Consider the following 12,861-nt stretch of genomic DNA (forward strand, 5'->3'; position numbering starts at 1 on the left):
ATTGCACCCTCAATTTTTAAAAATTGAGAATGTGGCTACTAAATATACTAAATTTCATTAATTCATCTTATATTTGCATTCCTTGAATATTATATAACTCCCATTAACTTTTATATCGGTCATCTAGTACTTTTTCTCAAATATATTTCATTCTTTACTTTTTCCCCAACCGAAATATAAGAGGTCCGTTTGGATTAGCTGTTTTTGAGAGTGTTTTTTGAAAAATTTTGCTGTAGCAGAGTTTTTAGAGTATATTTTGAAATATTTTTAGAAAATATTTTGGGATATTTAAGAGTAGAAGAGTTTCTAGAATATATTTTGAGATATTTTTTAAAATTTTTAAAAAAATTTAAACTAATTTTTAGATTACCTTTTAGAGTATTTTTTAAAATTTTTTACTATATTTGAAAAACTAATTTTTGGAAAACACTCCAAAAACAGGGGATCCAATACTTTTATACCTATCTAGTTAAAAATATTTTAAAAAATACAATGGGAATCAAGAGAATATGAAAAACTTTTGAGGGACAGTTAAAATTTGTCTTGTTGCCATATTGACATGCAGCAATTAAAATGATTATCCCCTTAACCTCCGGGCATTGGATTCGCCACTGTCTTCATCCAGAGTTTTGAATTATTCACATTTGACAAATCCAGTTCTGAGTTCCTTGAGATTCCCCCTACATATACGTAATGACATTAACATGCACGTAGGTTGTGCTCATGGACTGATATCTTCATTTTTTCATCGTTGCACATTGTCTGGCACATACGGATATGAAGATGATGAATAGATTTACTTGCAGCTACCCTCCTGCACTTGTGCTGCTGGTGCATTGTCTAGTTACTAGTGCTTGCTCAGCTATGAGGGAAAGACTAAACATATCCACCGATCATTCTGCCCTTTTAGCCCTCAAAGCTCATATCACTTCAGACCCACACCAATACTTGTCAAAGAATTGGTCTGCCGATGCAACACATGTTTGTGACTGGATTGGAGTCAAGTGTGGCTCTCCACTACACCAAAGAGTGGCCGCCTTGAACATTTCGAACATGGGTTTTACTGGCACGGATCCTCCCCAGCTGGGAAATCTGCCATTTCTTGTTTTTCTCGACATCAGAAGCAACTATTTCCAAAGCAATCTGCCTCGAGAGTTGTCCCGTTTACAGCGACTGAGGTTTGCTAATCTAAGTTCAACAACTTCATTGGAGACGTTCCCATGTGGTTTGGTCACTTACCACGGCTCCAAACCTTGATTCTGGCTTGCAATAGTTTTAGCGGTTTTATTCCTTCTTCCATCTCCAACTTGTCGCATTTAGAAACCCTGGATCTGTCCTCTAATTTCCTGGAAGGGACTATTCCGGAACAGATTGGGAATATCTCCATTCTCAAAAAGTTGTGTCTTTCTGGGAATGAGTTAGTTGGCCATATACCATCAAGTTTATCTGGATGTTTGGAACTTCGATTACTAAACTTGTCATCCAACAAATTCAGTGGGCACGTACCTGGAGAAATTGGGAAAATAAACGAGCTTGAGGGCTTGTACCTTGGCACTAATAATTTAATAGGTAACTTGATGTTCTGATTTTCTTACGCATGTAAAAGTAAACAAAGCATTTACTACCAATCATTGTTTTTTTTTTTTACTTAACCATTTCAAGGAAGATTTCTTCAGTTATTAGTATAATGAACTCCTGCGGAATTGTTAGGTATAATTCCAAGGGAGATTGGCAATCTGCGTAATTTGAAGTTTCTCCAGCTTAAGGAAAACCAGATAACAGGTATCCTATTTAGCTACCATTATTCCCCAGAAACAACTTTTCCTAAACATTCCTGATTCCACTGGCAAATGTGCTTACTTTTTGGCCACCTGAAGACCGAGATTAAAAATAGTTTTTTTTCCAAGAAGTATCTTTTCTAGTTTTCTCAACTTTCTCCGACTATCCGCTATTCATAATTATTTTCTGGTGTCATTTGGCAGGTTTAATTCCTAGAGAGATCGGTAATCTGTTATGAATCGAGCTAAATGAATTGGAGAGTAACTGAGGTAGGAAGGGGGAGGGAAAAGGGAAAGGGGAAGGGAGAGTGAAATCAGAAATTGGGGGAAAGGAATAGAGAGGGAAAAGAAGGGATTGAATTGATTGAGAGAGAAATATTTGGAACAACGTATAACCTGCCCTCTCTGCCAATGCAGATGGATTATTTATACAAATCATAGCTTTGAGCTTACGAAGCAGCCTGCTACTAACTAACTACTTTTCCCGCCAAATAACTACTCTTCATTCTGTTATAACAATTGCTAGGCCACGTGACTCTCTTCTTGCTAATGCATTTCTGGTGCTCTCCCTTGCTGACTCACCTCAGTCATTTGTGCATGACCAATTGGACTGATTCCAGGCCATAACAATACCTTCCCCTAAAAACAATCCTAGTCTCTAGGATTGATTGATTTGGAAAGAAGGAAATTGAGCATGAATGAACGTCCAATCCTCCCAAGTGGCTTCCTCAGGTTCCATGTTTTCCCACTGCACCAATACTTGCTCAACTCCTTGACCCTTCCTATAGATTGTCCTTCTGTCCAGCACTGCTGAGGGGGTGACCTCAAACTCCCTATCTGCGTTCAGGGTAGGCAAGGTTGTGTTGACTGGAGCCTCCTTTGGTGACTTCTTGAGCAATGAAACATGAAAAACAGGGTGTATAGTGGATCCTGCAGGTAGCTTCAGCTTGTATGCTACAGTTCCCACCTTTTGTTCCACCTGATAGGGCCCGTAGTATTTAGCAGTCAGCTTCAAATTCCTTCTTACGGCTACTGAGGTTTGTCTGTAAGGTTGGAGCTTCAAATAAGCCCACTCTCCCACTATAAACTCCCTATCACTCCTCCCTTTATCAGCCATTTGCTTCATTCTGTTCTGAGCTTTAAACAAGTTCTCTTTAAGCAAGGAATTCCAGCCTACTCTTTCCTGTGCCCAGTCCTCCACAGCAGCTACTATTGTTTGATCAGGCCTTAGGTTCAGTTGTATAGGTTTGTAACCATATAATGCCTGGAAAGGAGACATTTGTAGACTGCTATGGTGGTTAGTGTTATACCACCATTCTGCTGCAGGAAGCCATTTCCTCCACTTCCCTGGTTGATACATACACACACTCCTCAGGTAGCTTTCTACACATCTATTAACCCTCTCAGTCTGTCCATCCGACTGAGGATGATATGCAGAAGAGAGATTTAGCTCTGTGCCTAGCATCTTGAAGAGTTCCTGCCAGAACAAGCTAGTAAAGGCTTTATCTCTGTCAGAGACAATGTGTGTTGGAAGGCCATGTAACCTGAAAATCTGATCAAAGAATGTCTCTGCTACACTTTTAGCAGTATAATGAGAAGTCATAGGGATGAAATGAGCATATTTAGTAAGTCGGTCTACCACCACATAGATGACATTACAGCCAAAGATTTAGGCAAACCTTCTATGAAATCCATGGAAATTTGTTGCCAGGCTTGCTCAGGAATGGCCAATGGCTGCAACAGACCTGGATAGGCACAATTCTCATTTTTACTTCTCTTGCAGACATCACAATTTTGTACATACTGCTCGACCTCCTTTTTCATTCCAGGCCAGTACAGGTAGCTTTTGATCCTCTGATACGTACCATGATTCCCTGAGTGACCTCCAAGACAAGAATCATGAAAACAAGCAATCAGTTTTTGCCTTAGTCCAACATTTGCCCCTACCCAGATCCTTCCTTTAAATCTCAAAATCCCTTGGTTATAAGAGTAGTCAGGAAGTGCTTCAGCTCCCATGGCCAACCTCAGTAGGACCTCCTTTGCCGTGTCATCACCATTGTAGCTCTCAGCTACCATTGACAACCATTGAGGCTTGATGGTAGTGATGGCATGAACAAACGTCTCTGCTGACTCTTCCTGCTCTTCCCTCCTTGATAATGCATCAGCAACCACATTGTCCTTACCCCTCTTATACTGGATCTCATAATCCATCCCCAAAAGTTTAACCAGCCACTTCTGTTGAAGGGGAGTGTTAATTTTCTGATCCAGCAAGTATTTGAGGCTCTCATGGTCAGTCTTTATAACAAAGTGGTTCCCCATCAAGTAATGTTTCCATTTTTGAACTGCTGTGATGAGTGAGAGGAGTTCTTTTTCATAGGTGGATCTGGTCTGATTCTTCTGGCCCAACACTTGACTGTAGTAAGCTATAGGTCTCCCTTGCTGCATCAGAACAGCCCCAATAGCTAACTGACTAGCATCAGTTTCCAATTGGAATGGTTTTGAGAAGTCAGGTAATGCTAATACTGGAGATTTACTCATGGCCTCCTTCAACTGTTGAAATGCAGATTCTGCAACAGCACTCCAAGCAAATTGATCCTTCTTCAGTAACTCAGTGAGGGGCTTAGCAATTTCTCCATACCCCTTAACAAACCTCCTGTAATACCCTGTTAGGCCCAGAAATCCTCTGAGGGCCTTCAAACAAGTAGGAGTTGGCCAGGATAGCATAGCCTCTACCTTGGATGGGTCTGTATTCACACCCTCACTAGTAATAACATGTCCCAGATACTCCACTTGGTTTTGACCAAAAGAACATTTAGACATCTTTGCATACAAGGAGTGTTTTCTCAAGGTTCCTAGTACTAAGGATAAGTGGTGTAGGTGGGTTTTATAATCTGGACTATAGATCAGAATGTCATCAAAGAACACAAGGACAAATTTTCTGATGTAAGGTTCAAAAACTGAGTTCATTAGTGCTTGAAAGGTGGCGGGAGCATTTGTCAGGCCAAATGGCATTACAAGGAATTCATAGAGTCCAGAATGAGTTCTAAAAGCAGTTTTATGGATATCCTCAGGTCTCATTCTAATTTGGTGGTAGCCTGATCTCAGATCAATTTTAGAGAAGACCTTGGCTCCATGTAACTCATCCAGTAAGTCATCAATAATAGGGATTGGGAATTTATCTTTGATGGTAAGATTGTTCAATTGTCTATAATCAATACAAAGCCTCCAGCTCCCATCTTTCTTCTTAACCAAGAGAGCAGGTGATGCAAATGGACTGTGGCTAATTTGTATAAGTCCAGAGGTTAACATGTCCTTCACTTGCTGGTCAATTTCATTTTTCTGTACATGGGGGTACCTATATGGGGAAATTTTGAAAGGTCTGGCATCAGGTTTAAGGGGAATTTGGTGATCATGGCATCTGTTTGGGGGAAGAGTTTTAGGTTCTGCAAAGACATCCTCATACTTGGCCAACAACTGAGTAAGAGAATCTGGTTCAGAAATTACCTGTGAGTTGTGAACCTTCACCATGCAAGATTGCTGCAGAGCCTTCCTGATCTTGTGTCTGACATATTTATGAGCTGTTGATCCTTGCTGCATTCTAACGTTTGCATTGTTGGAATCTCCTTTCAATATCACTTGCTCTCCTCCCTTCTCAAAAGACAGGTTCAATCTCTTGAAATCAAAGGTAATGGGGCTGTAGGATTTCATCCAATCCACCCCAAGAATCATATCATAAGGTTCCAAGTCCAGGACAAACACATCATGTGTAAATACATGGCCCTGCATGCCCCACTGCATTCCTGGAATCCACTGGTCACAATGCAATTCTTTGCCATCAGCAATCTTGACCTTAAAAGGCCTATGCTTCTGCACAGTTTCTGGGTACAACTGAGCCACTGATCTCCTGATGAAACAATTGGTACTTCCTCCATCCAGTAAGATTGTCAGCTGTCTATTCTTGTACTGCCCCTGCATTTTGATGACACTAGAAGATAATTCCCCTGTCATTGCATGCAGGGTCAACATCACATCCTGTTCCTGCTGGTTCCCCATGTACTCAATGACTTCCTCTTCTTCTGTTGTTTGTTCTGCCACACCTTTTTCCTCCTCATCTATTAACATCATGTGGATCCCCTTGTTCTTACAAGTGTGTCCAGGAGTAAATTTGTCTCCACACCTAAAGCAGAGGTTGTGCTCCTTCCTGTATTGGAATTCAGTAGGAGAAATCTTCCTGAAAACTTGCTGTGAATTGGACTTTCTGCTGTAATCTGTTGGCGCAGTATTCGCCTGCCTTGCTCCTAGGTCCTGGACTCCCTGCGTTCCCCTGGTAAGACCATAGGAGCCTGAGGGTAGTGTGCTCTTGAGTGTGGTCCTGCTGAACTTGTGAACAAGCTCCAAATGGTGCTCCTGCCATCTGGCCATCTCAAAGGCAGCTTGTAGAGTGTCAGGCCTATGCATCTTCACCGCAGACTTAATTTCCCCCCTCAATCCACTTAGGAAACTAGCAATGTAGTAGGATTCAGTTAGTTCTGGCACTTGGATCATTACAATAGACCTCAGCTCTTCAAACTTCTCCTGATAAGCCAACACAGTGGATGATTGGCAGAGTTTGCTGAACTCCTCAACCGCATCTGCTTCCCCCACCGTGCTGAACCTCCTACATACTTCCAAGCTGAAATCCTTCCAATGAACTATTCCTCGATCCTTTTTGAAATTCTGATACCAGAGATCTGCTTTGCCTTCTAAGTGTAGTTCCACCAAGTCAATCTGCTGTTCTTCAGGAGTGCGAAACAGTTGGAAGAACTTTTCACACTTCCTGATCCATTCCTTAGGACTATGGCCATCAAATCTGGGAAAGTCCAACCTGGGAACCCCCATGGGCCAATGCTGACCTTCTCTGCAAGATGAACTGCCAAATTCACCATGCCTGACATTTTGTGCTCCAGTAACTCGATGATTAGGAGTTCGATCTGCAGAACCAGTAGGATTTCCCAAGATTCCCTTATCACCTTGCAAACTCCTCAAAATTGAGCTAATTTGATTACTCACAAGGTTTTTCAGTTCTGTATTATTGGCCTCCATTAAAGCTCGCAGCTCTCTTTGATTCGTCTCCAGTCGCTCTTCCATGACTTGTTTGTCTGCAACCATGGAGTCAAGGACTGCTTGGATTCTGACATCTTGTTTCCTGAGTTGCTCCTCAAAGCTTTTCATTCGAGTACCTTCAGCCATTTTTTGTCAGTGAATTGGAGCTCACAATCCAAGGATCGCAAGCTCTGATACCACTGTTATGAATCGAGCTAAATGAATTGGAGAGTAACTGAGGTAGGAAGGGGGAGGGAAAAGGGAAAGGGGAAGGGAGAGTGAAATCAGAAATTGGGGGAAAGGAATAGAGAGGGAAAAGAAGGGATTGAATTGATTGAGAGAGAAATATTTGGAACAACGTATAACCTGCCCTCTCTGCCAATGCAGATGGATTATTTATACAAATCATAGCTTTGAGCTTACGAAGCAGCCTGCTACTAACTAACTACTTTTCCCGCCAAATAACTACTCTTCATTCTGTTATAACAATTGCTAGGCCACGTGACTCTCTTCTTGCTAATGCATTTCTGGTGCTCTCCCTTGCTGACTCACCTCAGTCATTTGTGCATGACCAATTGGACTGATTCCAGACCATAACATAATCTTCATAATCTAAACGGGCTCTATTTGGAAAAAAACCGATTCAGTGGAAATATACCAAGACAAATTGGGAATTTGACGATGGTTAAGGATCTCTACATCAGAAACAATTCCTTGACAGGTATAGCTACTTTCCTAATTGAGTGTACTTGGAAGTTTTTAATCACCTGTACCAAACAAAGAGAAGCATGATCAATTGTATGCTATGTACCAAAAGGACCATGTTATTCAATTAGAATATCTATGTAACACTTCCTCTCATTCATGGTTGATTTCTAGATCAAGCCTCGCAATCTATTTTAATATTTCTCCAACCAATTAATTTGTTAGGTAGAATACCGGAAGAGATAGGCAATCTCCACCAACTCGAGCAACTTCACCTGACGTATAATAGCTTGAATGGCTCCATACCTATTGGGATCTTCAACATCACAACACTGAGGACTATTAAACTCGGATTCAATTTTTTTACTGGCAATCTTCCATTGGATATAGGATCCGCACTGCCTAATTTAGATGCAATAATTCTAGATGCAAATAGCCTTGGTGGAGTTATACCAGAGTCTATCACAAATTCCTCTAAATTGACATTTTTATCTCTTGCAACTAACCAATTCACTGGCTCCATTTCGAAGATTTGGTTGCCTATGTAAGTGATTTTGGTGTTACTAAAATGTTGGCAAAGGAGGAAACTAGTACACTAACCAATACCTTAGCTACAATTGGTTATATTGCACCAGGTGATGATTTCTACTTACTAAACTGTGTGTGTGATGTGTTTTTTTTTTGGGTATAAATTTGTTTCTCTATCCTTGTTTTTATGGTGTTTGATCTTGGTTTTAGAGTACGGATTTGGAGGACTGGTATCAACAAAATGTGATGTTTATAGCTTCGGAATTATGTTGATGGAAGTGTTTACAAGAAGAAGGCCAAGTGATGATATGTTAGTTGGAAATTTGAGCTTGAAGAGTTGGATAAGTGGTTCTATGCCTTATGCAATTTTTCAGGTCGTAGATGCCAACCTGTTTGAGCCACATGATGAGCATTTCACCGTAAAGTTGGAGTGTTTATCATCAATCATGGAAGTGGCCTTAACTTGTGCTGCCGAATCTCCTGTTGAGAGACTATGTATGGAACATGTTTCAAACTCACTGAAGAAGATCAAACTCAAATTTCTTTCAAGGCATGGAGAGAGATAAAATTTTTATCATACATTTGCAGCATCAAGGATGAAGGAAACTAGTGTCCATGACTTAAGAGACTATGTGATCCTAATGAAACCATGTACTGTAGTATATATGTTGGGATTGTTCTCAACAGAATTGCTTTGTTAGCAACAAGGTGTAAAAGATTCTTATTTAGTTTTTTTGTAGCTTTATTGACGTCATGTTTCTGAAATTCCATTATTTAACAACTACTTGTTTCATTAGATAATGTAATGCGTTGGGTGTTTTTGATCTACTATATAAGTCTATGATGTTCAAAATAGGCGGTGTAGTATTTTCGAAGAGAATTTGTGTTTATTGGGAGTCGATATAGACTACCCTTGGGTGTTTATTGCTAGGTTTATCTTGGTGTTTTATTATTTGACTGCAGATCAAGGGTTCAAACTTCTGCATCTGCAGTAAAATATTTTATGGGTGTATAGTAGTACACCCCTTTGATTTAGGGGTGAAAACCATTCTCTCTTGTTAACAAAAAAAAAAACCATATTTAGAAATTTAGTAGTTTTAGAGGTATACTTTTTATTTGGTAATTAGATTAGAATTGGTGTTAAAGTTGATTTAGAAAATTGAGTTAAGTTGTATTCGTACATTGTTTATCATCTATCTGCTCTTGGACAAGTATTAGTACGTTGTTTATCATCTTTCTGTATTTGCAGCTTCCTTCTTGTTTATTGGCTTGTGAAGCCATTTTCGAAGTTTTTAATATCTTTCATTGCGTGATTTTTGTATGCTAACAAGTGATATCAAAACTCTAGATTCAAGAGCTTGATTCTAGGGTGTCTGAAAGGTTTGCAAAATTTGTGATAGAGGAGCTTGTGTCATAAAAGATTACAAAAATTGTGGCAGAGTACTCGTATACTAAAGAATTTAGTCACAAGAATTGGTTTTGGGGTACTCATTCATGGATTTTTTTTTTCAAAATTCATTCATTAATTAGAATTAGGAAAAATTGACCCTATTTGGATAGAGGTCTAAAATAGGGCTCTATTGAGATTGTTGGTGTTGGATAGTGATTCAGGAAAAGATCCAGGCCACAGAGGTCCATTTGTTTCCTTTGCAAAATTAGAAGAGGAAAATGTTAAAATGTAAATAGGTTGCTGCCATCAGAAAATTTGAGGAAAGAATACGTCCGAGACTGCTCATCTAGAATTTGGAAAATTTTTTGTACAGCATTGATGAACTTGCTCCGATGAATACCTTGTAACTTTCTTGGCAAAATAATTAGCGTGAATAAGAAACAATTGCTTACAAGTTGTTTGATAAAAATTCATCAACCATAATCACTATGACGATGATAAACTAGTTAATAATAATGAATTTTTGTTCGAATCCATTGACAGGTGTCGAGCCTGTGCAATAATAAATACCTGCTCAAACAACGTATAATTTCTGTAGATATTGACAAGTATGATCGAATCCACAGGGACTAGGGATATTTGTCTCTTTTAAAATTCAAACTAACAATGGGTTTTTTTTTTTTTATAGCAATGGTAATAATTAAACTGTTCGAATAAAAATAAATAGCCAACTAAAAATTAAATGATAAATTATTAAGACCAAATTAATAATAACTAAGCTTTAGCCAAGAAATAACTTCGGCAATGGTTCAACTAATTGCTCATCGATGCATAGATAATTCCAATTATTAACTAATAAATAAGTTATAACTGCCAAATAAGCGATGGCAGTCAACTCCTTCTTACTGTGTCGATGACTGAGGTACGCCCGTCAATCACTACTCTAATCGAGAAATAATTCTAGGTACGTCCGTAAGATTTAATTTCCCAATTACCTTACATATTAGAGGAGTTCTATTCTAACCAAATAACACACTACCAGGATTATTTTAGATTAGTCTGTGTATTCCCCTAATACAAATCTAATTATGCTAATTATCACTATTTTGGAGCAATGAAACAATTACGAATTTAGCGCTCCAATTGATATTAGGTTACTAAATTAATTCAATGTCCGGGCCACGATATTCAATTAACAAAACAACCATTAAAGGCCACCAAAAAGACCAAATTGTCCAGAGCCAAAAAGGGGTCAAAATTGACGGCTCTTTTCCTGACTAAAATCCGATATACTCTTTACTTCCTATTCGGCTACCAATAAGGAGTAAAAGGAAGACTGCTAATCTCCATTGACTTCCTCGGCGGCTGGCTCTCCGAAAGCTACCAAAAAGATAGGAGTCTTAATCCCAATTTGACTCCTTTCGTTTCACTTCCAAATGAGAGTCGGTGTTGCGCATCTTTCCTTCTGGACATGTTAAGATCTGGGTTGACGCGACCACGCCAAGTAATATTTGCAGTACGATATTCGTAACTTTTGATCATATTTTGCTCTAACTTTCTGTAATAAGCACAAATGTAAAAAATGAGTAGAATCTGATAATTAATTCACATTTGATAAGGTAATAGGAAAAATTAATTCTAAAATAAATGATAAAATTGTGACTTATCACCCATACAAGTTTAGGAACTAAAATTTAGATGTGCCAAAATGACTGATTTAGACATGTTTGGACAAGTTATAATTGAGTAATGGATATAATTGGATCAACCTATTTATACCCATTTAATAAATGGGTCAAAATGAATCAACTCATTTATACCCAATTATTTATTTATGACACATTTGAAATTTTATTCTTTTTAAATTTTTTTTTGCATGTTGTTTAACAAGAAATAATGACATTTTATTATTTTTAGATTGATAGGAAATTCAAATTGATCTTCTTAAGACTCACTAAAAATTGAGTTTAAATATATATAATTATTTTTAAATGGACACCCAATTAAACCCATTTAATTGGTGGGTAGTGGGTTGACTCAACTTACCAATTTATGCCCATTTAAAAAATAATTACATATTTAAACTCAACTTGTAGTGAGTGTTAAGCAAATAAATTTGAGAATTTTTTACTAATCTAATAACAATAAAATCTTTATTTCTTGTCAAATGATATACTAAAAATAAAAAAAAAGTAGAATTTTAAGTTACTCACAAATAGGTTAATTGGGTATAACTATTCCCACTTATTAAATAAATATAAATGGATTGATCCCGTTATAACTATTACCCAATTATAGGTTGTCCAAACCTATTTGAATCACCCATTTTGATACCTTTATGCTCCATATTTCGTTGTTTAAATTCTAGTAATTGAATGTTGATGATTTATTGAAAATTCAAAGAGAATTGAATCATAGTTCTTGCTAATCATATTAGTTACGTTATACGTGCTAGCATATGTAATCTACAATAGAACTATACATTAAAAAATGTATGTGGTTTTTGTTGTTATTTTTCTTATCTCAATAAAATTGGACGTAATTAACTTTGGATTACTGTGGTGTGAGGGTATAGTTCAAGGATTTAATAATGCGCATGCTCATTTTAATTCGGGTGCATGTATTTGGATTTGTTTACGTATAATTTTCGTGCTTCAAAGTAGCAATTATTTTAATTGTAAAATTGTACATTAAGTGTTCGAGGCATATGGCTAACCGTAGAGGATTTTTAGTTTTTATTATCATTTTTATTTTCTTAGTGTAGGTGGGAGGTCCCAAACCCGAAACCTCTCATTTACATTCCCTCTTTCGTATCATCCAACCCGTCCCTTCTTCTGCTGATTGCGGAGTTGAAAAAATGAAATAAAAAAATTGATTATGTGCACATGGTACGATCAAGTACTGAAGTGAATTAAATCCACTTGATATTGTCTAATCGGAGGGGCAGAAATAGATTAAGTGATATAAAAAAAATATTATCCAAAGACATTGGATTTAAATTCTCTCGCTTACGCTAAAATTAAAAAAAAAAAAAAGGACATTGCTGACTGGAAAGTCCCATGAAGTCCTGTCGTTGGCGATGTTGAGAGGTAAAGAAAAAGGCTGGTTCTACCAATTATAGAAGTCAATTGAAAATGCATTGTACATCCTGACCCACCCTTTAATGACTATCGAAGAAAATGTCTTAAGTTTCCATACGCGGCCATTGAAACATGTAGAAGATTGATGCATGACTTTCCACAAGATTGATTGTATGGTCTGACCTTCGGGTGTTTTTTTTTGGATCAGTCACCTTCGGGTGAACAATATGTACATATACAATATTGGACTAAGAACAGTCTAAACTGTTCCTGGTCAACAAGACGCAAATTTAAAAAT

The sequence above is a fragment of the Coffea arabica genome, chromosome 8c, assembly GCF_036785885.1.
Source record: "Coffea arabica cultivar ET-39 chromosome 8c, Coffea Arabica ET-39 HiFi, whole genome shotgun sequence".
Lineage (NCBI taxonomy): Eukaryota > Viridiplantae > Streptophyta > Magnoliopsida > Gentianales > Rubiaceae > Coffea > Coffea arabica.